This window comes from Anastrepha obliqua, chromosome 6 (assembly GCF_027943255.1).
Source record: "Anastrepha obliqua isolate idAnaObli1 chromosome 6, idAnaObli1_1.0, whole genome shotgun sequence".
Taxonomy (NCBI): domain Eukaryota; kingdom Metazoa; phylum Arthropoda; class Insecta; order Diptera; family Tephritidae; genus Anastrepha; species Anastrepha obliqua.
In genome coordinates, this window is record NC_072897.1 from 48,395,543 (window position 1) to 48,422,173 (window position 26,631).

Genomic DNA, 26,631 nt, shown 5'->3' on the forward strand with positions numbered 1-26,631 from the left:
ATTGTACCGGATCCTCCTAACCGGCGCTGCGCTTAGGAAGAAATATTATTTAAATACAAGTATCGGCAAGTATTCTCTTTGCACACGCTGGCATCTTCGCATATGCTGGCATCTTCAAAGCAATTTTCTCAGGGCCACAATTCAATAAATTAATCGAAAGTATTAAGCAATTTTAACGCGAAGCTTGAATTACTTTATTTACGTTTCACAAGCAAATCACTCTGAAAAGATACAGCTGATTTTGACGTGATGCCTACACCAAAGGCAACAACATATACAAGTTTGTTTTTACTTATACTCGCCTTGCCAACAACAGAGAACGTTAATGTATAGAGAAGTCTCAATGACAGGAACGTATGGAATTTCGAGGGGTACTCGTCTCGCGAAGACTAATCACCACAGACACATTTTTCGCCAAAAGGTAACAGTAAGGGGCTGAATTATGTAAATTTAGCAGCAGTTGATAAGAATTTGTTGGTGTTTAGAAGCAAAGAATGTTGGGTTAAAATGACTATATTTGAATTTTTTCCACATCATCCACAATTATATACATATATTATGTCTGTCTGTCTGGTGCTCTGTAAAACTTCAACTGAATCGAAATCCTCTAAAGAAAACACTTCATTACCAGGCACACAGGAAGATGGCATATGCAAATTTAAATTTGTCAATTTTTATACATATGCGCATATATATGTATATGCTGTGTGCGTGTACATTTGTGCACTTGCTACAGCAAAACATATTACGGTAAAATTTCTCAAGAAATCCAGCGCGCATTCATAGGCACTGCATTGTATGTATAGTAACCTTCAAATATGTACAGACCCCTTAAAATACTCTGATTTCAGAGTAAATTTCTAACTTTGCAGATATATGCATATATTTTGTCCACTTTTTATCAATTGAAGAATTACATACGTAAAGTAATATACTAACTGGCGCCCAACGTAATTAGGAACTCACAAAAAACCCCGGGAAAAGTGGTTGAATAAAAACTCTGGGGTGGCTTTCTGTAATTCGATAGTCGACACTCGTTTGCTCGACACTTTAATTCGATATCGAATGCGCGACGATCCCATTTTGGTTCCCGTATTTCGATATTTGTACTATCGTTTTCATATTTTCGGAAGTGTTTGGAAAGTGGTTTATAGTTGTCAAAAAGGGCATGAAAGCAATAAAAATTAAAAGTAACTATGTACAATTGGCGCTATTTTTTAATATTGGAAGATTTTAATGAAGAAAACTCTCCAATAAATAGAAGGAGAATACGCGATGCGTCGAATCCAATGGAATTCCCGATTTATAGTAAGATTAATACAAATTTCATTAAGTAAATATCAAAGTATTTCTTTTGCAAAGCTTCCAAACAAAATACCGACTGACCAAGAAGGTTTTTATGTACGTTCTTTGTGAAATAAACCTTAGAGAAGGACTTAGGAGTACATATATACCTCCAATTTTGAGGCTAGCTGCAACGCTGGAGATATTAGCAGGTGGCGGTTACCAGTGGCAAACTGGCGGCGCACACACAGCAGCAATGCGAAGATTTTTCGCAGCACATTATCGTCGATGGAAGAAACTCTATGCAACCAATGGATATCTGTCGAAAAAAACTTCCAGCCGTGCAAAGAGTGGTTTCATGAAAAATATAACTTTCCGGGAAGTAAGTAGTGCAATATTAACGAAATTTAAATTTTTTACTATTTTCATCCATTGCAGTTGTTGGTGCCGTAGATGGTACTCATTTAATGCTGTTGAGGCCTATTGAGAACGAACATATATACTTCAACAGGAAAGGAAAGCATAGTATAAACGCGATGATTGTAAATATATAATGGACTATGAATAAGTTCGTGCGGTTTTTTTTTCAAAATTTGAAACTTTATTGACGTAAAATGGTTACAAATTTAATATTCAAAGTATTGTCCATCGCTTGCTACTACTTTTTCCCATCTTTCTGGCAATTCACGGATTCCCTTTGTGAAAAATTCGGTCGGTTTTGCCGCAATCCACGAATCGATCCATTTTTTGACTTCATCGTAATTACGGAAGTGCTGGTCAGCCAGGCCATGTTGCATCGATCGGAAGAGATAGTAATCGGATGGCGCAAGGTCTGGACTATACGGCGGGTGGGGTAGGACATCCCATTTGAGCGTTTCTAAGTATGTTTTGACCACTTGTGCAACATGTGGCCGAGCATTGTCATGTTGCAAAATAACTTTGTCGTGTCTATCGGCGTATTGCGGCCGTTTTTCTCGCAGTGCTCGGCTCAAACGCATCAATTGTCGTCGGTAGACATCCCCCGTAATCGTTTCATTCGGTTTCAGTAGCTCATAATACACAACACCCAGCTGGTCCCACCAGATACACAGCATAACCTTCAGGCATGAATATTCTGCGCCGACGTCGATGTTGAAGCATGGCCAGGGTATCCATACGTTGCCCGACGTTTTGGATTGTCGTAATGGACCCACTTTTCATCGCCAGTCACAATTCGATGCAAAAAACCCTTTCTTTTGTGCCGTTGAAGCAGTTGTTCGCATGCCATAAAACGGCGTTCAACGTCTCTTGGCTTCAATTCATACGGCACCCAATGGCCTACCTTTCGGATCATTCCCATGGCTTTTAAACGTTTGGAAATGGTTGATTGATCAACTCCCAAAGTTTTTGCAACCTCTTCTTGCGTTTGAGCCGGATCTTGATCGAGCAATTCCTCCAATTCGGTATCCATGAACTTTGGCGGCGCACCCTCGCGTTCTTCGTCTTCCAAGCCAAAATCACCACTTTTAAAGCGTGCAAACCACTTCTGGCACGTTCGCTCAGCTAGAGCATGCTCACCATAAACTTCCACCAAGATACGATGACTTTCGGCTGTTTTTTTCTTCATATTAAAATAATGAAGAAGAATTCCCCGCAAAAACACATTATTTGGCACGAAATTCGACATTTTCAAGTGTGGTAAAAATATTGTTGTTTACGCTTCAAATAAAAAACTTATACTGACGTTTGTGCCTTACGACAGTAGCTCTCCAATGAATGTTTGGAAATGTGGATCGATGGAATAATAATCAAGTTACGCCATCTGTTGTAAAACCGCACGAACTTAGCACTTAATCCTTTTTTCTTGGAGTTATCGTAGTCTACATTTTTTATTGCAGATATGTGACCATAAATTAAGAATAAAAGCTATATGCCCACAGTACGGAGGAGCTGCGCACGATTCCTTTGTTTGGAAAGCCTCAAATGAGAGGAAGGTAATTGAGCGGAGCTATAATAATGGGGATACAAGTTCGTGGCTATTAGCTGAGTAATTAAATAGGAAAAAATTAAGATACGGGAATAAATATATATATTTTTAGGGGATTCTGGATACCCTCTTGAGCCATGGCTTATGACCCCGTATCGACTACGCGAAAATGAGACCGACGTAGGCAAATGTATTTTCAACGACATTCACAGTAAGGCTAGAAGCATTGTCAAAAGAAGCATTGGCGTATACAAAAGTTCCTGTATTTATTGAATCAAATGTAAATACACTAACATTAATTGCATTGTTCACTTTAGGCCGCTGGAGAATATTATCGGACGATAGAAAGCCAAGGTACAACCCAACATTGGTTGCAAAAATCGCAAACGTGTGCGCCGCTCTTCAAGAAGGACTGTTAGAATGTACACTATTGGACATAAACAATCGATTATCAGAGTGGATAAGAAATAGAATAAAATACCATCTTTCCCAATCAGCAATGTAAAGATTTCATTTTATTGCTGGTAAATTAAATAAAATTTCTTAAGTACAACAAAAAATTGTACTTCATTTCTTCATTTGATAAATTTAAAAAAATTTCTTAAGTATAACAAAAAATTGTACTTCATTTCTCAGGTATAAGTCTTTCTTTTTATATTGTAAAAGGTAAAAAACTAAGCTTAAAGTTACCACATATGTAGGTATGTACATAAAGTAACTCATTATTAATACATTTTTCGTTTTAGCAATGCGATTTCACATTTCAGTTTTTCCAAGTCTAGCTCTAAGACTTGAATCTTCATTTTTTTATATTGCACTTCAGGGGCAATTTGTGTCTCCTTTAGTTGCAGTTTCCTCTTTGCGATTTCATTGCTCTCTTCGAAAAGCCTCAACACTTCACTTTGAAATTTTTCTTGCTTTTCAATCTCTTTTTCAATTATTTTGATTTTGGGGTCTGAATATCTTTTGATTTCCCCTTCCTCGCGTATATTAACTTACTTAGGCTCAGACTTACTTGATGTTTTGCCTTCGTCGTCACTAGAAGAATTATCGGCGCTCGAGATTTGGGCCAAATATTCACAAACGAAAGTATCGTCTGCCTGAGGAGCCGCAGTAGAACAGCTGGGTCCGTCTGTAAGGCAACCATATGAAGTTGCGCCTGGTACTCCCGATATATGCTCGCTTATTTTGGCTGCGGCAACTATCCGTTCCTCCATATGGTTCAATGAAACCGCATCATATGGCCCACCACCCGTTTTCGTCATGCTTTTCATGCGCTAGGTAAGCTTGCGTTTTGCATTGTATTTGTAGTCAGTCCATACCTTGGGGTATTACAAGAATTTATTACCACAAATGAAAATGTTTAAAAGTAATGGTAAAAGTTAATACAAACTTTCTGCCATGCTTTTGTTGGCTTCATGGGAGGTCCCTTACTGTTTAACAATTCCATTAGCTTATCCCATAACTCTTTCTTTTTCGAACGGCCATTAGCTGCACTCTGTAAGCTATTTTTAGCTAATGAATCGTGCTTCTCCATATATTCCACCATTATCTTTAGTTGAGCAGCGTTTGTTTGTTGAGACCTATGCAAACAACTATATAAAACTTAAAATTAAAAAACAAATTTAAATTTTTAACTTACATTTTGAAGAAATAAACAGCTGAGAAAATGAAAACGAGAGCAAAAGTGGTGTCGAGCTGTATCTATCGAACGTTCGATGTAACGCTACGACATTTTTTGTTAGAGAAAGCAAAAACGATACTTCGACTATCGTTTTTGCTCGATATCGAATTACAAAAAGCCACTCCTGGAAAAAAGTGTTTAATAAAAACCTTTAAAAAAAAATCCTGGAAAAATGGTTATTAAAACCTCTCTAAAAATCCTGGAAAAAAGTGGTAAATAAAAAACACACTCCAAAAATTCTGGAAAAAGTGGTTTATAAAAAACACACTCTAAAAATCCTGGAAAAAGTGGTTAAAAATTCTCCAAAATCCCGGAACAAGTGACTAATTAAAACAAAAAACTCTTCAAATATCCCTGGAAAAGTAATAGTGACTTTCGAAAAAGTGGGACCCTCAAGGATAAAGAGTGATAAAACCTAAGGTGATACACGGAAAATTTATCAAGGGAAACAACATCCACAGCAAAGCTCAACGACCAAAAAAACCTTACAGGGAAGTTCACCGCCGTCAACAAGTGACATGATCCGCTCCATGAGTAGGTGAATAAACACGACAAAAGGGACCAAAGCGGACTGTCCAGAAATCATGTTAACGATCCTGTTCTTCGCAGCGTAAGCACAATACCTACATATTTAAAAAAAAAAACAGAAAAAATTATATACAATATAAAGAAAAAAGCTAGAATTCTAAAATATTTGAGAAAACAATAAAAAAGGAACCTATTAATTTATTAAAGAAAAGCTATAATTTATAATTTAAGAATACCTTTGAAAACAAATTCATGAAAGTAAAGGAAGCTATTATATAAAAACAACATTACAAATCTTTAAAGTACACTATATTCAACTATATAAGTTAAGGTATCCGTTGTGACCGATCAACATTTTACTTGCTTTTGTATGCTGGGTTAAGTCAACGCATCAGATTGGATGCTGGGTTGGGCGGTAGAAGTTCCAATGCGCCTAGCAACACCAATAGTTGAATGCAAGTGCAATATCTTTGCATTAATAAAACAGCAAACAAACAAATTGCCCATACCGTTGCCTATTGTTCATAGTGCCAGCAGTTATGAAGATCATCACACAATAACCGTGATACGCACGCACAAAGCGACCGATACCTTTGCAAGAATAGCATAGGTCAGTTGAAGGTGAGAATAACAAAAACCAGTTGTGGGTGCTGGCATTGTTGTTGGGACATGCACGCTAAAGATTGCAAAGGCAACAGCAATTGCGGGCAATGGGAGTTGGATGGTCAGCGATCAATTAGTACAAAAGTGGACGTATGAAAGGCGAGTCGCATCGCTGTAAATTTAACATTACAATTCACATATGTAACTTGAGTCGTGCTCGAATATTAAATAAAATATATTTAAATACCGAATTCGAGTTGACGCCCAACTCGCAGCGATAAAAAGGACTACATAATCCTGAGAAGCTGCTCTACCCGAAGCAATAAAGGACCATAGATTCCCGAGAAGATACTCAACTAAAAACACAAAAGGACCACGTGACCTAAAGAAAGGAGCTTTGATTAATACAGGGTGGCTGATGAATTTTGCTACATTAAGAAACTCAAATAACTTTTTTTTAGTGTATGGAATCCATTTTTTTTTTTTTTTCAAGTTGAAGGTCATTAAATTTTATTAAATGTAGCTTAACTAGTTTTAAAAATAATTGAATTTAAATGCCCCCCAAGTTCGTTGACACAAGTGCGGCATCTTAGTAAAAAGTTGTTCATTGCTGCTTTGAGAGTTGCGACAGGAATAGCCGCAATTGTTGCCCGAATGGATTGTTTTAGTTCATCTAAATTTGTTGGCTTTGTTTTATAAACTTCTTGTTTACATAAACCCCACAAGAAAAAGTCAGGTGCAGTAAGGTCAGGCGACCTGGGGGGCCAACGAAATTCGGAGTTTCTTGAAATCAGTTTATTGGGAAATTTTCGTCGCAACTCTGTCATAACAGTCTGGGCTATGTGAGACGTTGCCCCATCTTGTTGAAACCACACAGAGTTGAAAGGAATTCTCTTTCGGCGTAGTTCTGGATAGAAAAATTGTTTCAGCATATTCAAATAACGGTCTCCAGTAACCGTAACGGTGTGACTATTTTCTTCAAAAAAATAAGGTCCGACAATACAGCGTGAAGAAACCGCACACCACACTGTCACGCGAAGAGGATGCAATTCCGTCTCGTGGAGTATCTGTGGGTTAGAAGTACTCCATATTCGACAATTTTGTTTGTTCACATTGCCGTTTAAATCGAAATGGGCCTCATCAGACATGAAAAGGCAGTTTAACATGTTTTGGTCTTCTTCCACCATTTGCAGGATCTTCTGGCGAAATTCCAAGCGAATCGGCAAGTCTGCTGCATTCAGTTTGTTAACCATTTGAATTTTGTAGGGAAATAAGTCTAAATCTTTGTGCATTATTGTTTGCAAAGACTGTCGGCTGACACCAAGTTGAGCAGATAAGCTTCTTGTTGAAACCCTTGGATTGCTTTGTATAGCTGCAGCTACAGCAGCGATCGTTTTCTCCGTCCGAACTGGTGGGTTTCGATGATAAGGCCTTCTTGCGACTGTTCCTTGCTCAGCAAAATTATTTACCAGTCTCATTATGGTCCATCTGCTCGGGGGATCGCCGCCAAACATCCGCCTGTACTCTCTCTGTACCAAAACTATGGACTCCAGTGCGTGATAGCGGCGGACTATCCAAATTCTTGTTTGCGTGTCCCAGTTATCCATTTTAATAAATTTTAAAGATCAATCTGCAAATTAAAACAAAAATGGAACAGATAACTTAAAAAGAAAAAAAGTTATTCAATTTAAAAAGAAAAAAAGTTATTCAAATTAATTAGACACCCAAAAAAGTGTAAGTGGCTTTCAAATTATGTTTAAAGTGGACTAAATTTTGAGTGTGAGATTAAACATTAACACAAAAGAAAGTTAAAAAAAGATTTTTGAATTTAAAACGTGTTGATAAAAAGTGCACATTTTGTGTTCAAACACAATTTCAAACTAAGTCTTGGTTTTTCTTTACAAACTTAAAGTTTTAAAACAAAATAGTTTTTGATAATTTCAATAAAAATTAAGGGAAGAATATTTCAAATTCGTACGATTCAAAATATTAAAAAAACACTCTTTCCTACCCTTTTTTGATTTAAATCTAGTTATTCTATTTTTTTTTTTTAAGAAATCCTTCTTGTATGAGTGGTTCCTTGCTCTCTTAACACTTTTGGTTGAAACTCAAAAGTATTTCATAACCAATTATTATATTTGCCGCTTTTGATGCGCTGAACTTTTTAAAGTGCATTTTGCTTTATCTTAGAAAACTAATTGCTTAAGGATAAAATGAGTGTAAGTAGAGAAGATGTGCTCGGAATTTTAACCAAGCCAATGCGCGCACTAAATCGGAATTATTAGAACAGCTGAATCAGCTAACTCTAGCTGTTGGCAGGTTACAACCACCTAGCGTTGAACCGCAGCTACCGGTTTCTATAGATCCATTGGTTCAAGATAATGCAAGTTTAGATTTGATTAAGTCCTTGCCCGAATTCAAGGGTAATTCCGCCTCATACCCAGGTTGGCGAAGCGCCGCACAATTCGCCATAAATTACTATAAAGAGAGTTTGGAAAGGTATTATATTGCCATGGGCATATTTCGAAATAAAATTATCGAATCTGCTAATTCCACTCTAGCTCCCTTTAATACAGTATTGAATTTTAAAGCAATAATTTCAAGGCTTGATCAGACCTATTCTGATAAAAGACCTCTATATGTGTCAGAGAACGAGTTAAGCATCTTAAGGCAGGACAATTTGTCTATCACTGATTATTATGATAAGGTAGATAAAAAATTATTGATGATTATTAACAAGCAGATAATGACACACAGTGGTAATGATGAGCCCGTAGCAGCTTTGAATGAGCGGGCTAGAGAAAACGCATTACGCGTATTCATATCTGGTCTTCGAAGACCTTTATGTGATGTATTATTCTCCGCAAGACCTCAAGACCTTCCAACAGCCCTGGCAGTTGCACTGGAGCTGCAAACTAGCCATAAGCGTTATGAATTCACCGAAGCTTTCGCATTGGGTAATGCAAATAAACCTAATCGCACTAGACCATTCATGTACCAATATCAGTCTACAGAGACCAAGAATCAGAACTTAAATAAACCAACCCCAATGGAAGTAGATAATGGCTCAAGCTTCTATAGGCAACGTAGTAATTTTCAAAGCTCATCTACTCCACAACAGCCTCATGCCACATAGCAGCCTTATAGCCCTAGGTATACTTCTGACTAACGAAATCCAGATCCTCGCCCAGTGGCTTTTAAGCGTGGTAATGACCGAGAGTTATCTGAACGTTCGCCGGTTCATAAGATTCAGAAGGTTCACTTTATGCCAGAAGTTGAAATATCTTCGAATGATCATGTATATCAAAGTTTCGATGAGTATTATAATCAAAATGACGGTGATCAGTATAATTATAATGAGGTTGATGTGACAGTTTCGGAAAGTGGTGATGAGATCAACTATTTAAACTGAGATCGCTCCTGCCGTTGTTTACCAAAAAAGGCAGAAACAGTCAGGAGCTCCGATTTCTGATTGACACAGGTACATCCAAAAACTACATTAAGCCATTACCATTTCTTCAAGGCATCAAAACCTTGAAAAGCGGTTTTAATCTCAAATCGATAAATGGTGAAAATATCATTAATCAAACGTGTCAAGTAAACATTTTAGAAAATACCTCAACGTTTTACTTATTATCCAACCTAAACACGTTTGACGGTATAATAGGGTACGACTTTTTGAAAGAAATCGATGCAAAAATCGACACTGTGAGAGGCTATTTATTTTACCGGAATGGTAAAGTCAAAATATGCTTTCTTTCATGTGAGCAGGTAAATTTAATTACCATTTCAGAAGACTCAGTACCAGTAAAATTTCAGTCCAAATTCCGCAACATTATAAATAAAAATGTTAATGCTTTTTCTGATCCCGACAGGGCATTACCGTTTAATACAAGAGTCCAGGCGCGTATCCGCACAACTACAGAAGAACCAATTTTCACTAAAAGCTATCCCTATCCGATATCAGTAGCCCCATTCATTAATAATGAAATTAAATCGCTTCTTAAAGATAGCATAATCCTAGAATCCTGTTCGCCTTACAATTCCCCTGTGCACGTTGTGTCGAAGAAAGGTGTCGATGATAGTGGAAAACCCAATTTACGTATGGTAATTGATTTTAGGAAAATCAACGAAAAAACGATTCCTGACCGATACCCCATCCCGGATACGTCTGTAATATTAGCTAATCTGGGAAGTTCGAAATTTTTTACAACTTTGGACTTAAAATCAGGCTTCCACCAGATAATTATGTGTGAGCGGGACAGGCAAAAAACAGCGTTTAGTATCAATAATGGGAAATATGAATTTTGTCGGTTACCATTCGGCCTGAGAAACGCGCCTAGCATATTCCAAAGAACTATCGACAACGTGCTGCGCGATGTAATAATGAAATTCTGTCATGTATATGTCGATGACATAATCGTATACTCTCCAAATGAGGAATCGCATTTGGAGCATATCGATTATATTCTGCAAAAGCTAGAAAATGCTGGAATGAGAGTGTCGCCGGAAAAGTCTAAATTTTTCAAAACCGAAGTCGAATTCCTAGGTTTTCTTGTTTCACAAAAAGGCATTAAAACTTGTCCAGACAAAGTCCATGACATAATCAATTACGAACAACCAAAAACGCTGCGTGTTTTGCGTTCATTCCTCGGTCTGTGAGGGTATTATCGACGTTTTGTGAGAGATTATGCCTCCATTGTTAAACCATTAACCCTTAACCTCCGCGGTGAAAATGGGCAAGTTGGTACCAAAGCTTCGAAACAGACAAAAATCACTCTCGACGCAGAAGCTCTACGCGCATTTCAAAAGATCAAGCATATATTAGCATCTGAAGAAGTTTTACTTCAATATCCTAATTACAATCAGCCATTCGAGCTTACGACTGATGCCTCGTCCAAGGCATTAGGAGCGGTTTTATCACAAAGGGGTCGTCCCATAACGATGATTTCCAGAACGCTTTCAGCGACTAAAGAAAATTATGCTGTTAATGAGCGTGAATTACTTGCCATTGTGTGGGCGTTGAAAACACTTCGCCATTATCTATATGGGATAAAAGATATAAAAATCTTTACTGACCACCAACCCCTTATATAATATTTGCGATCTCAGAAAAAAATCCCAATAGCAAAGTGAAACGATGGCGTGCGTTTATTGAGGAATTTTCCCCAAAGTTTTATTATAAGCCCGGAAGCGAAAATAAAGTAGCTGACGCACTTTCAAGGCAGTTTTCTCACAATTTAAATGAGACTGAATCAGCTGAAACAGTCCATACTGAAGTATCGTCCAGTAATGTGATAAAGGCAATCAAGAATCCAATAAATCAATTCAAAAACCAACTATTGATATCAAAATCAGGCTCATGCAGTAAAAGTACAAAGATACTTTTTCAAAAAATGATTAGACACACAATCACATACGACTCAATTGAAGGTCTTATTCAGTGTTTAAAGTGTGTTATAAACTATAATGTTACCAATGGTATACGCTGCGATCTTCCCACACTGGGTGAAATACAGAACTCCTCGTTATAGATTTAATCAATAAGCATGACCAACTCGAAGCAGTAGTAACAGAGCACAATAGAGCCCATCGTGGTTTACATGAAAATTATCAGGAAATTTCTCGCGAGTACTATTTTCCAAACATGAAATATTTACTTAAAACAACGATCACAAATTGCAAGATATGTTTGGAAAATAAGTATCAACGTAAGCCACCTGATGCATTGATTGGCCAAACTCCTATTCCTACTAAATTAGGGGAAATCCTTCACGTCGATGTTTTTATAATTTCCAAGTATTTATTTTTGACCTGTATTGACAAACTATCAAAATTTGTCATTGTGAAGCCTATAGCATCCAGATCTATGATCGACATAAAAAATGCGCTTTTAGAAACTTTGCTCGTATTCAAAGATACTAAAACTATCGTTTCCGATAACGAAAAAGCCTTTCAATCGAACACGATTATGACATTGCTCCGAGATAATTTTTCCATAGCGCAGTTTTTTATACCAACCCTCCACAACGAAAGTAATGGACAGGTGGAGCGGTTCCATTCCACGTTGCTAGAAATTATTCGATGTACAGTCCAATCGTGATAGTCGGACACATACGGGACCGACTCGTTGTCGGATTATAAAATATTCCGGACTACCGAAGATTCCATTTAATCAATGTTATTTCGAAAATTATATATAGTAGCTCGCCCGACTCCGTAGATCCCTCTTAGGTAAAGAGGTGTTTCACCACGCTCGTATCGCTGAATTATAGCCCATTTATCATTCAGCGTAAGTGTTGTATGTTTACGTTTGTTTGACGTCGATGCCATCACTAAGTGAAACCAAAACAGAAAATAACGACACGAAAAGACAGAAAAAAATCACATCAACACTGTCAGAAATCGCGAGAGAACTGGCGTCATTCAAATTTAATGACAAATACGTTGTGACCGGGAATCATCCATAGACGTTATGAGGTTGTCGGATTACCGAACGTGTCGGATTAAGAAATGTCGGACTATCACGATTGTACTGTATTAAGAACAAGCAGCAAATTGATGATGTTACCGAGTTAATATTACTAGCAACACACGAATACAATTGTAGTATTCAATCCGTGATTAATGCTAAGCCAATTGACGTGTTTCACGAAAGCTCAGAAGAAAATCTAAGGAAAATGTTAGCTGCAGCACAGGAAAAAACCATTCAAAGGTGTAATGTAAAAAAGTCAATGAGAACATATTATCCCGGGGAAAAAGTTTTCTTAAAGCGTAATAAAAGACTTGGCAACAAAGATAAGAATTTGAAATCAATGATATGTTAATTTTGTAAGTAAGCACTCTGAATTAATTGTAATTAGCATTATTAATTTAATATTTCTGCAAATTTAATGCGACTACGCCAAGGATCGTTCATGAAAATCAAGTTGTACTTCAAACGTCAGTACAGACAATTTTTGCTTCTACCCGAGGACGTGCAATCTTAACAACGGGGGTAGTTAAGGTATATCTTCTGACCGATCAACCTTTTACTTGCTTTTGTATGCTGGGTTAAGTCAACGCATCAGATTGGATGCTGGGTTGGGCGGTAGAAGTTCCAATCTTTGTATTAATAAAACAGCAAACAAACAAATTGCCGATACCGTTGCCTATTGTTCATAGTGCCAGCAGTTATGAAGATCATCACACAATAACCGTGATACGCACGCACAAAGCGACCGATACCTTTGCAAGAATAGCATAGGTCAGTTGAAGGTGAGAATAATAAAAACCAGTTGTGGGTGCTGGCATTGTTGTTGGGACATGCACGCTAAAGATTGCAAAGGAACAGCAATTGCGGGCAATGGGAGTTGGATGGTCAGCGATCAATTAGTACAAAATTGGACGTATGAAAGGCGAGTCGCATCGCTGTAAATTTAACATTACAATTCACATATGTAACTTGAGTCGTGCTCGAATATTAAATAAAATATATTTAAATACCGAATTCGAGTTCAATTAATTTATACACTATCATAACTAAAAACCTGTTCAGTGTAAGGCAATTCCTTCATGATGGAGCAAATCCAAGAAGCTATCAACCAACTGACTGGTGCGGGAAACGCACAGATAGAACAAATAAAGGTCATGAACAATAGGATTAACCAGTTAGAAAATAGGGTTAGCCCCCCGACAATTGGTAGTTCGTCTTCCCTTCCTCCAACAACAGAAAAAGATCTAGAAGAAATGAGGAAACTTCCAGACTGTGTAAGAGATTTGCAGGTTTTCGACGGGAATCCCGTGCAGTATATCTCTTGGGTTCATAGTGTAGAGTCTATCCTACAGGATTACGCAATAGTCAGGGAGAAACCTCTATACCGTGCTATACTACAGCACATCAGGCATAAAGTGAGAGGACCGGCTGACACAGCATTAATCTCATATAATATTTTTAATGATAGTTGGGAAAGGATGAAGACATGTCTTTCATTACATTACGCGGATAAACGCGACCTAAGAACCTCAGAACATGAGTTGACAACCCTAAATCAGAAAAACTGGAGTATAGATCAGTTTTATGCTCGAGGCAATTATCAACTTTCTCTAATAATTAAAAAAATCAAAGCCCAAACTCACTCTCAAGAAACTATAGACGCTTTGATAGAAAGCTACCGAAACAGGGCACTGGATGTCTTCATTAGAGGATTACGCAGCAATATTTCCAATATGCTAATTATCCAAAAAACCCCAAACGTTAGCTGAGGCATATGCGTCCTGTTTGGAGATACAAAATTTAAATCTCCGGAACTATAGTATTTCTACAGGAAACACAAATAGTTCAATCCCTGTAAACCAAGCATACTTTAACAAACAGAAACCACAACAAAGGCTTCAACCAAGAAAACCGAAAGCTCCAGAGGAGAACTGAATATATAATTCAGGCAACCAACCAATGAGTCAACCCCAGCCACAGATACCACCCCCAATTCCTTTTCAACCCAAACCTCCAGTACCGATGTACTATCGCAGAGTTAACTACATCAACAGACCAGATAATAATCCAGTGAGGAGACCTTTTAATAACTCCTCCAATATACCGAGGAAACAACAGAGGTTATACAACGTTCAACCGGTGGACGGAATCCGGGAGGATGTTAACGAAGAGGATTGCGAAGAAGTAAATTTTATGACGGAAGCCTCTCTAACGTTCCATATATAGAACTACGGACTAAGGATGCAAAAACTCTTAAGTTTTTAATCGATACTGGAGCAAATAACAACTTCATATCAGATAAAATTGCAGAAAATTGCAAAAAAACATAAAACCCTTTTAAGGTATGGTCGGCTGCAGGACCAATAGAAATTTCCCACAAAATTCGAAGACCATGTTTCAAAAGCATAGGAATCAAAAACCAATTGAATTTTTTTCTCCTACCTAACTTAAAGTCATTCGATGGCATCATCGGTGACGACACTCTTAAAGAACTCAAGGCAATAATAAATAGAGGAAACGATACCTTGCAGCTAATTGACGTTACCCTACAAATGAAACAAAAAATTTCAAAACAAGTACAGGGTGGCTTATGAATTTTGCTAATATACATTAAGAAACTCAAATAACTTTTTTTTAGTGTATGGAATTCATTAATTTTTTTTTCAAGTTGAAGGTCATTAAATTTTATTAAGTGTAGTTTTTTTTTTGCGTTGTGTTTCTCCATTTCAAACTTTTCCGTGTCCAAATTTCATTCTCTACATTCATTTTCACCTTATTAATGCCCGTGGCAGATTCTGAAATATGTATTAATAATTAAAATACCCCAAACGTAGATGATGTTTTTCATATCTACAAGAACTTATTATGCTATTCACACATAAGCTACGTACTAAAACTTCAATGAACTGTGGGAAATGTGGCGACTTTTTATTTTGTGACTATTTCCAGCGTAGTTTTTCAGCTAACTTTTCTTCAGGTAGTAAATTAATTAGCTAAACGCTTTTCCTCTTTTTCCTCTGCTAATCGCTATAACTATGAAAAACAATCGTTGCTTTTTGTTTTAGTTTTGGCGAGCGTTTCTTAGGCCCATTGTAATTGTACCGGATCCTCCTAACCGGCGCTGCGCTTAGGAAGAAATATTATTTAAATACAAGTATCGGCAAGTATTCTCTTTGCACACGCTGGCATCTTCGCATATGCTGGCATCTTCAAAGCAATTTTCTCAGGGCCACAATTCAATAAATTAATCGAAAGTATTAAGCAATTTTAACGCGAAGCTTGAATTACTTTATTTACGTTTCACAAGCAAATCACTCTGAAAAGATACAGCTGATTTTGACGTGATGCCTACACCAAAGGCATGTTGTTGCAAGTTGTTTTTACTTATATTCGCCTTGCCAACAACAGAGAACGTTAATGTATAGAGAAGTCTCAATGACAGGAACGTATGGAATTTCGAGGGGTACTCGTCTCGCGAAGACTAATCACCACAGACACATTTTTCGCCAAAAGGTAACAGTAAGGGGCTGAATTATGTAAATTTAGCAGCAGTTGATAAGAATTTGTTGGTGTTTAGAAGCAAAGAATGTTGGGTTAAAATGACTATATTTGAATTTTTTCCACATCATCCACAATTATATACATATATTATGTCTGTCTGTCTGGTGCTCTGTAAAACTTCAACTGAATCGAAATCCTCTAAAGAAAACACTTCATTACCAGGCACACAGGAAGATGGCATATGCAAATTTAAATTTGTCAATTTTTATACATATGCGCATATATATGTATATGCTGTGTGCGTGTACATTTGTGCACTTGCTACAGCAAAACATATTACGGTAAAATTTCTCAAGAAATCCAGCGCGCATTCATAGGCACTGCATTGTATGTATAGTAACCTTCAAATATGTACAGACCCCTTAAAATACTCTGATTTCAGAGTAAATTTCTAACTTTGCAGATATATGCATATATTTTGTCCACTTTTTATCAATTGAAGAATTACATACGTAAAGTAATATACTAACTGGCGCCCAACGTAATTAGGAACTCACAAAAAACCCCGGGAAAAGTGGTTGAATAAAAACTCTGGGGTGGCTTTCTGTAATTCGATAGTCGACACTCGTTTGCTCGACACTTTAATTCGATATCGAATGCGCGACGATCCCATTTTGGTTCCCGTATTTCGATATTTGTACTATCGTTTTCATATTTTCGGAAGTGTTTGGAAAGTGGTTTATAGTTGTCAAAAAGGGCATGAAAGCAATAAAAATTAAAAGTAACTATGTACAATTGGCGCTATTTTTTAATATTGGAAGATTTTAATGAAGAAAACTCTCCAATAAATAGAAGGAGAATACGCGATGCGTCGAATCCAATGGAATTCCCGATTTATAGTAAGATTAATACAAATTTCATTAAGTAAATATCAAAGTATTTCTTTTGCAAAGCTTCCAAACAAAATACCGACTGACCAAGAAGGTTTTTATGTACGTTCTTTGTGAAATAAACCTTAGAGAAGGACTTAGGAGTACATATATACCTCCAATTTTGAGGCTAGCTGCAACGCTGGAGATATTAGCAGGTGGCGGTTACCAGTGGCAAACTGGCGGCGCACACACAGCAGCAATGCGAAGATTTTTCGCAGCACATTATCGTCGATGGAAGAAACTCTATGCAACCAATGGATATCTGTCGAAAAAAACTTCCAGCCGTGCAAAGAGTGGTTTCATGAAAAATATAACTTTCCGGGAAGTAAGTAGTGCAATATTAACGAAATTTAAATTTTTTACTATTTTCATCCATTGCAGTTGTTGGTGCCGTAGATGGTACTCATTTAATGCTGTTGAGGCCTATTGAGAACGAACATATATACTTCAACAGGAAAGGAAAGCATAGTATAAACGCGATGATTGTAAATATATAATGGACTATGAATAAGTTCGTGCGGTTTTTTTTTCAAAATTTGAAACTTTATTGACGTAAAATGGTTACAAATTTAATATTCAAAGTATTGTCCATCGCTTGCTACTACTTTTTCCCATCTTTCTGGCAATTCACGGATTCCCTTTGTGAAAAATTCGGTCGGTTTTGCCGCAATCCACGAATCGATCCATTTTTTGACTTCATCGTAATTACGGAAGTGCTGGTCAGCCAGGCCATGTTGCATCGATCGGAAGAGATAGTAATCGGATGGCGCAAGGTCTGGACTATACGGCGGGTGGGGTAGGACATCCCATTTGAGCGTTTCTAAGTATGTTTTGACCACTTGTGCAACATGTGGCCGAGCATTGTCATGTTGCAAAATAACTTTGTCGTGTCTATCGGCGTATTGCGGCCGTTTTTCTCGCAGTGCTCGGCTCAAACGCATCAATTGTCGTCGGTAGACATCCCCCGTAATCGTTTCATTCGGTTTCAGTAGCTCATAATACACAACACCCAGCTGGTCCCACCAGATACACAGCATAACCTTCAGGCATGAATATTCTGCGCCGACGTCGATGTTGAAGCATGGCCAGGGTATCCATACGTTGCCCGACGTTTTGGATTGTCGTAATGGACCCACTTTTCATCGCCAGTCACAATTCGATGCAAAAAACCCTTTCTTTTGTGCCGTTGAAGCAGTTGTTCGCATGCCATAAAACGGCGTTCAACGTCTCTTGGCTTCAATTCATACGGCACCCAATGGCCTACCTTTCGGATCATTCCCATGGCTTTTAAACGTTTGGAAATGGTTGATTGATCAACTCCCAAAGTTTTTGCAACCTCTTCTTGCGTTTGAGCCGGATCTTGATCGAGCAATTCCTCCAATTCGGTATCCATGAACTTTGGCGGCGCACCCTCGCGTTCTTCGTCTTCCAAGCCAAAATCACCACTTTTAAAGCGTGCAAACCACTTCTGGCACGTTCGCTCAGCTAGAGCATGCTCACCATAAACTTCCACCAAGATACGATGACTTTCGGCTGTTTTTTTCTTCATATTAAAATAATGAAGAAGAATTCCCCGCAAAAACACATTATTTGGCACGAAATTCGACATTTTCAAGTGTGGTAAAAATATTGTTGTTTACGCTTCAAATAAAAAACTTATACTGACGTTTGTGCCTTACGACAGTAGCTCTCCAATGAATGTTTGGAAATGTGGATCGATGGAATAATAATCAAGTTACGCCATCTGTTGTAAAACCGCACGAACTTAGCACTTAATCCTTTTTTCTTGGAGTTATCGTAGTCTACATTTTTTATTGCAGATATGTGACCATAAATTAAGAATAAAAGCTATATGCCCACAGTACGGAGGAGCTGCGCACGATTCCTTTGTTTGGAAAGCCTCAAATGAGAGGAAGGTAATTGAGCGGAGCTATAATAATGGGGATACAAGTTCGTGGCTATTAGCTGAGTAATTAAATAGGAAAAAATTAAGATACGGGAATAAATATATATATTTTTAGGGGATTCTGGATACCCTCTTGAGCCATGGCTTATGACCCCGTATCGACTACGCGAAAATGAGACCGACGTAGGCAAATGTATTTTCAACGACATTCACAGTAAGGCTAGAAGCATTGTCAAAAGAAGCATTGGCGTATACAAAAGTTCCTGTATTTATTGAATCAAATGTAAATACACTAACATTAATTGCATTGTTCACTTTAGGCCGCTGGAGAATATTATCGGACGATAGAAAGCCAAGGTACAACCCAACATTGGTTGCAAAAATCGCAAACGTGTGCGCCGCTCTTCAAGAAGGACTGTTAGAATGTACACTATTGGACATAAACAATCGATTATCAGAGTGGATAAGAAATAGAATAAAATACCATCTTTCCCAATCAGCAATGTAAAGATTTCATTTTATTGCTGGTAAATTAAATAAAATTTCTTAAGTACAACAAAAAATTGTACTTCATTTCTTCATTTGATAAATTTAAAAAAATTTCTTAAGTATAACAAAAAATTGTACTTCATTTCTCAGGTATAAGTCTTTCTTTTTATATTGTAAAAGGTAAAAAACTAAGCTTAAAGTTACCACATATGTAGGTATGTACATAAAGTAACTCATTATTAATACATTTTTCGTTTTAGCAATGCGATTTCACATTTCAGTTTTTCCAAGTCTAGCTCTAAGACTTGAATCTTCATTTTTTTATATTGCACTTCAGGGGCAATTTGTGTCTCCTTTAGTTGCAGTTTCCTCTTTGCGATTTCATTGCTCTCTTCGAAAAGCCTCAACACTTCACTTTGAAATTTTTCTTGCTTTTCAATCTCTTTTTCAATTATTTTGATTTTGGGGTCTGAATATCTTTTGATTTCCCCTTCCTCGCGTATATTAACTTACTTAGGCTCAGACTTACTTGATGTTTTGCCTTCGTCGTCACTAGAAGAATTATCGGCGCTCGAGATTTGGGCCAAATATTCACAAACGAAAGTATCGTCTGCCTGAGGAGCCGCAGTAGAACAGCTGGGTCCGTCTGTAAGGCAACCATATGAAGTTGCGCCTGGTACTCCCGATATATGCTCGCTTATTTTGGCTGCGGCAACTATCCGTTCCTCCATATGGTTCAATGAAACCGCATCATATGGCCCACCACCCGTTTTCGTCATGCTTTTCATGCGCTAGGTAAGCTTGCGTTTTGCATTGTATTTGTAGTCAGTCCATACCTTGGGGTATTACAAGAATTTATTACCACAAATGAAAATGTTTAAAAGTAATGGTAAAAGTTAATACAAACTTTCTGCCATGCTTTTGTTGGCTTCATGGGAGGTCCCTTACTGTTTAACAATTCCATTAGCTTATCCCATAACTCTTTCTTTTTCGAACGGCCATTAGCTGCACTCTGTAAGCTATTTTTAGCTAATGAATCGTGCTTCTCCATATATTCCACCATTATCTTTAGTTGAGCAGCGTTTGTTTGTTGAGACCTATGCAAACAACTATATAAAACTTAAAATTAAAAAACAAATTTAAATTTTTAACTTACATTTTGAAGAAATAAACAGCTGAGAAAATGAAAACGAGAGCAAAAGTGGTGTCGAGCTGTATCTATCGAACGTTCGATGTAACGCTACGACATTTTTTGTTAGAGAAAGCAAAAACGATACTTCGACTATCGTTTTTGCTCGATATCGAATTACAAAAAGCCACTCCTGGAAAAAAGTGTTTAATAAAAACCTTTAAAAAAAAATCCTGGAAAAATGGTTATTAAAACCTCTCTAAAAATCCTGGAAAAAAGTGGTAAATAAAAAACACACTCCAAAAATTCTGGAAAAAGTGGTTTATAAAAAACACACTCTAAAAATCCTGGAAAAAGTGGTAAAAAATTCTCCAAAATCCCGGAACAAGTGACTAATTAAAACAAAAAACTCTTCAAATATCCCTGGAAAAGTAATAGTGACTTTCGAAAAAGTGGGACCCTCAAGGATAAAGAGTGATAAAACCTAAGGTGATACACGGAAAATTTATCAAGGGAAACAACATCCACAGCAAAGCTCAACGACCAAAAAAACCTTACAGGGAAGTTCACCGCCGTCAACAAGTGACATGATCCGCTCCATGAGTAGGTGAATAAACACGACAAAAGGGACCAAAGGGGACTGTCCAGAAATCATGTTAACGATCCTGTTCTTCGCAGCGTAAGCACAATACCTACATATTTAAAAAAAAAAAACAGAAAAAATTATATACAATATAAAGAAAAAAGCTAGAATTCTAAAATATTTGAGAAAACAATAAAAAAGGAACCTATTAATTTATTAAAGAAAAGCTATAATTTATAATTTAAGAATACCTTTGAAAACAAATTCATGAAAGTAAAGGAAGCTATTATATAAAAACAACATTACAAATCTTTAAAGTACACTATATTCAACTATATAAGTTAAGGTATCCGTTGTGACCGATCAACATTTTACTTGCTTTTGTATGCTGGGTTAAGTCAACGCATCAGATTGGATGCTGGGTTGGGCGGTAGAAGTTCCAATGCGCCTAGCAACACCAATAGTTGAATGCAAGTGCAATATCTTTGCATTAATAAAACAGCAAACAAACAAATTGCCCATACCGTTGCCTATTGTTCATAGTGCCAGCAGTTATGAAGATCATCACACAATAACCGTGATACGCACGCACAAAGCGACCGATACCTTTGCAAGAATAGCATAGGTCAGTTGAAGGTGAGAATAACAAAAACCAGTTGTGGGTGCTGGCATTGTTGTTGGGACATGCACGCTAAAGATTGCAAAGGCAACAGCAATTGCGGGCAATGGGAGTTGGATGGTCAGCGATCAATTAGTACAAAAGTGGACGTATGAAAGGCGAGTCGCATCGCTGTAAATTTAACATTACAATTCACATATGTAACTTGAGTCGTGCTCGAATATTAAATAAAATATATTTAAATACCGAATTCGAGTTGACGCCCAACTCGCAGCGATAAAAAGGACTACATAATCCTGAGAAGCTGCTCTACCCGAAGCAATAAAGGACCATAGATTCCCGAGAAGATACTCAACTAAAAACACAAAAGGACCACGTGACCTAAAGAAAGGAGCTTTGATTAATACAGGGTGGCTGATGAATTTTGCTACATTAAGAAACTCAAATAACTTTTTTTTAGTGTATGGAATCCATTTTTTTTTTTTTTTTTCAAGTTGAAGGTCATTAAATTTTATTAAATGTAGCTTAACTAGTTTTAAAAATAATTGAATTTAAATGCCCCCCATGTTCGTTGACACAAGTGCGGCATCTTAGTAAAAAGTTGTTCATTGCTGCTTTGAGAGTTGCGACAGGAATAGCCGCAATTGTTGCCCGAATGGATTGTTTTAGTTCATCTAAATTTGTTGGCTTTGTTTTATAAACTTCTTGTTTACATAAACCCCACAAGAAAAAGTCAGGTGCAGTAAGGTCAGGCGACCTGGGGGGCCAACGAAATTCGGAGTTTCTTGAAATCAGTTTATTGGGAAATTTTCGTCGCAACTCTGTCATAACAGTCTGGGCTATGTGAGACGTTGCCCCATCTTGTTGAAACCACACAGAGTTGAAAGGAATTCTCTTTCGGCGTAGTTCTGGATAGAAAAATTGTTTCAGCATATTCAAATAACGGTCTCCAGTAACCGTAACGGTGTGACTATTTTCTTCAAAAAAATAAGGTCCGACAATACAGCGTGAAGAAACCGCACACCACACTGTCACGCGAAGAGGATGCAATTCCGTCTCGTGGAGTATCTGTGGGTTAGAAGTACTCCATATTCGACAATTTTGTTTGTTCACATTGCCGTTTAAATCGAAATGGGCCTCATCAGACATGAAAAGGCAGTTTAACATGTTTTGGTCTTCTTCCACCATTTGCAGGATCTTCTGGCGAAATTCCAAGCGAATCGGCAAGTCTGCTGCATTCAGTTTGTTAACCATTTGAATTTTGTAGGGAAATAAGTCTAAATCTTTGTGCATTATTGTTTGCAAAGACTGTCGGCTGACACCAAGTTGAGCAGATAAGCTTCTTGTTGAAACCCTTGGATTGCTTTGTATAGCTGCAGCTACAGCAGCGATCGTTTTCTCCGTCCGAACTGGTGGGTTTCGATGATAAGGCCTTCTTGCGACTGTTCCTTGCTCAGCAAAATTATTTACCAGTCTCATTATGGTCCATCTGCTCGGGGGATCGCCGCCAAACATCCGCCTGTACTCTCTCTGTACCAAAACTATGGACTCCAGTGCGTGATAGCGGCGGACTATCCAAATTCTTGTTTGCGTGTCCCAGTTATCCATTTTAATAAATTTTAAAGATCAATCTGCAAATTAAAACAAAAATGGAACAGATAACTTAAAAAGAAAAAAAGTTATTCAATTTAAAAAGAAAAAAAGTTATTCAAATTAATTAGACACCCAAAAAAGTGTAAGTGGCTTTCAAATTATGTTTAAAGTGGACTCAATTTTGAGTGTGAGATTAAACATTAACACAAAAGAAAGTTAACAAAAGATTTTTGAATTTAAAACGTGTTGATAAAAAGTGCACATTTTGTGTTCAAACACAATTTCAAACTAAGTCTTGGTTTTTCTTTACAAACTTAAAGTTTTAAAACAAAATAGTTTTTGATAATTTCAATAAAAATTAAGGGAAGAATATTTCAAATTCGTACGATTCAAAATATTAAAAAAACACTCTTTCCTACCCTTTTTTGATTTAAATCTAGTTATTCTATTTTTTTTTTTTAAGAAATCCTTCTTGTATGAGTGGTTCCTTGCTCTCTTAACACTTTTGGTTGAAACTCAAAAGTATTTCATAACCAATTATTATATTTGCCGCTTTTGATGCGCTGAACTTTTTAAAGTGCATTTTGCTTTATCTTAGAAAACTAATTGCTTAAGGATAAAATGAGTGTAAGTAGAGAAGATGTGCTCGGAATTTTAACCAAGCCAATGCGCGCACTAAATCGGAATTATTAGAACAGCTGAATCAGCTAACTCTAGCTGTTGGCAGGTTACAACCACCTAGCGTTGAACCGCAGCTACCGGTTTCTATAGATCCATTGGTTCAAGATAATGCAAGTTTAGATTTGATTAAGTCCTTGCCCGAATTCAAGGGTAATTCCGCCTCATACCCAGGTTGGCGAAGCGCCGCACAATTCGCCATAAATTACTATAAAGAGAGTTTGGAAAGGTATTATATTGCCATGGGCATATTTCGAAATAAAATTATCGAATCTGCTAATTCCACTCTAGCTCCCTTTAATACAGTATTGAATTTTAAAGCAATAATTTCAAGGCTTGATCAGACCTATTCTGATAAAAGACCTCTATATGTGTCAGAGAACGAGTTAAGCATCTTAAGGCAGGACAATTTGTCTATCACTGATTATTATGATAAGGTAGATAAAAAATTATTGATGATTATTAACAAGCAGATAATGACACACAGTGGTAATGATGAGCCCGTAGCAGCTTTGAATGAGCGGGCTAGAGAAAACGCATTACGCGTATTCATATCTGGTCTTCGAAGACCTTTATGTGATGTATTATTCTCCGCAAGACCTCAAGACCTTCCAACAGCCCTGGCAGTTGCACTGGAGCTGCAAACTAGCCATAAGCGTTATGAATTCACCGAAGCTTTCGCATTGGGTAATGCAAATAAACCTAATCGCACTAGACCATTCATGTACCAATATCAGTCTACAGAGACCAAGAATCAGAACTTAAATAAACCAACCCCAATGGAAGTAGATAATGGCTCAAGCTTCTATAGGCAACGTAGTAATTTTCAAAGCTCATCTACTCCACAACAGCCTCATGCCACACAGCAGCCTTATAGCCCTAGGTATACTTCTGACTAACGAAATCCAGATCCTCGCCCAGTGGCTTTTAAGCGTGGTAATGACCGAGAGTTATCTGAACGTTCGCCGGTTCATAAGATTCAGAAGGTTCACTTTATGCCAGAAGTTGAAATATCTTCGAATGATCATGTATATCAAAGTTTCGATGAGTATTATAATCAAAATGACGGTGATCACTATAATTATAATGAGGTTGATGTGACAGTTTCGGAAAGTGGTGATGAGATCAACTATTTAAACTGAGATCGCTCCTGCCGTTGTTTACCAAAAAAGGCAGAAACAGTCAGGAGCTCCGATTTCTGATTGACACAGGTACATCCAAAAACTACATTAAGCCATTACCATTTCTTCAAGGCATCAAAACCTTGAAAAGCGGTTTTAATCTCAAATCGATAAATGGTGAAAATATCATTAATCAAACGTGTCAAGTAAACATTTTAGAAAATACCTCAACGTTTTACTTATTATCCAACCTAAACACGTTTGACGGTATAATAGGGTACGACTTTTTGAAAGAAATCGATGCAAAAATCGACACTGTGAGAGGCTATTTATTTTACCGGAATGGTAAAATCAAAATATGCTTTCTTTCATGTGAGCAGGTAAATTTAATTACCATTTCAGAAGACTCAGTACCAGTAAAATTTCAGTCCAAATTCCGCAACATTATAAATAAAAATGTTAATGCTTTTTCTGATCCCGACAGGGCATTACCGTTTAATACAAGAGTCCAGGCGCGTATCCGCACAACTACAGAAGAACCAATTTTCACTAAAAGCTATCCCTATCCGATATCAGTAGCCCCATTCATTAATAATGAAATTAAATCGCTTCTTAAAGATAGCATAATCCTAGAATCCTGTTCGCCTTACAATTCCCCTGTGCACGTTGTGTCGAAGAAAGGTGTCGATGATAGTGGAAAACCCAATTTACGTATGGTAATTGATTTTAGGAAAATCAACGAAAAAACGATTCCTGACCGATACCCCATCCCGGATACGTCTGTAATATTAGCTAATCTGGGAAGTTCGAAATTTTTTACAACTTTGGACTTAAAATCAGGCTTCCACCAGATAATTATGTGTGAGCGGGACAGGCAAAAAACAGCGTTTAGTATCAATAATGGGAAATATGAATTTTGTCGGTTACCATTCGGCCTGAGAAACGCGCCTAGCATATTCCAAAGAACTATCGACAACGTGCTGCGCGATGTAATAATGAAATTCTGTCATGTATATGTCGATGACATAATCGTATACTCTCCAAATGAGGAATCGCATTTGGAGCATATCGATTATATTCTGCAAAAGCTAGAAAATGCTGGAATGAGAGTGTCGCCGGAAAAGTCTAAATTTTTCAAAACCGAAGTCGAATTCCTAGGTTTTCTTGTTTCACAAAAAGGCATTAAAACTTGTCCAGACAAAGTCCATGACATAATCAATTACGAACAACCAAAAACGCTGCGTGTTTTGCGTTCATTCCTCGGTCTGTGAGGGTATTATCGACGTTTTGTGAGAGATTATGCCTCCATTGTTAAACCATTAACCCTTAACCTCCGCGGTGAAAATGGGCAAGTTGGTACCAAAGCTTCGAAACAGACAAAAATCACTCTCGACGCAGAAGCTCTACGCGCATTTCAAAAGATCAAGCATATATTAGCATCTGAAGAAGTTTTACTTCAATATCCTAATTACAATCAGCCATTCGAGCTTACGACTGATGCCTCGTCCAAGGCATTAGGAGCGGTTTTATCACAAAGGGG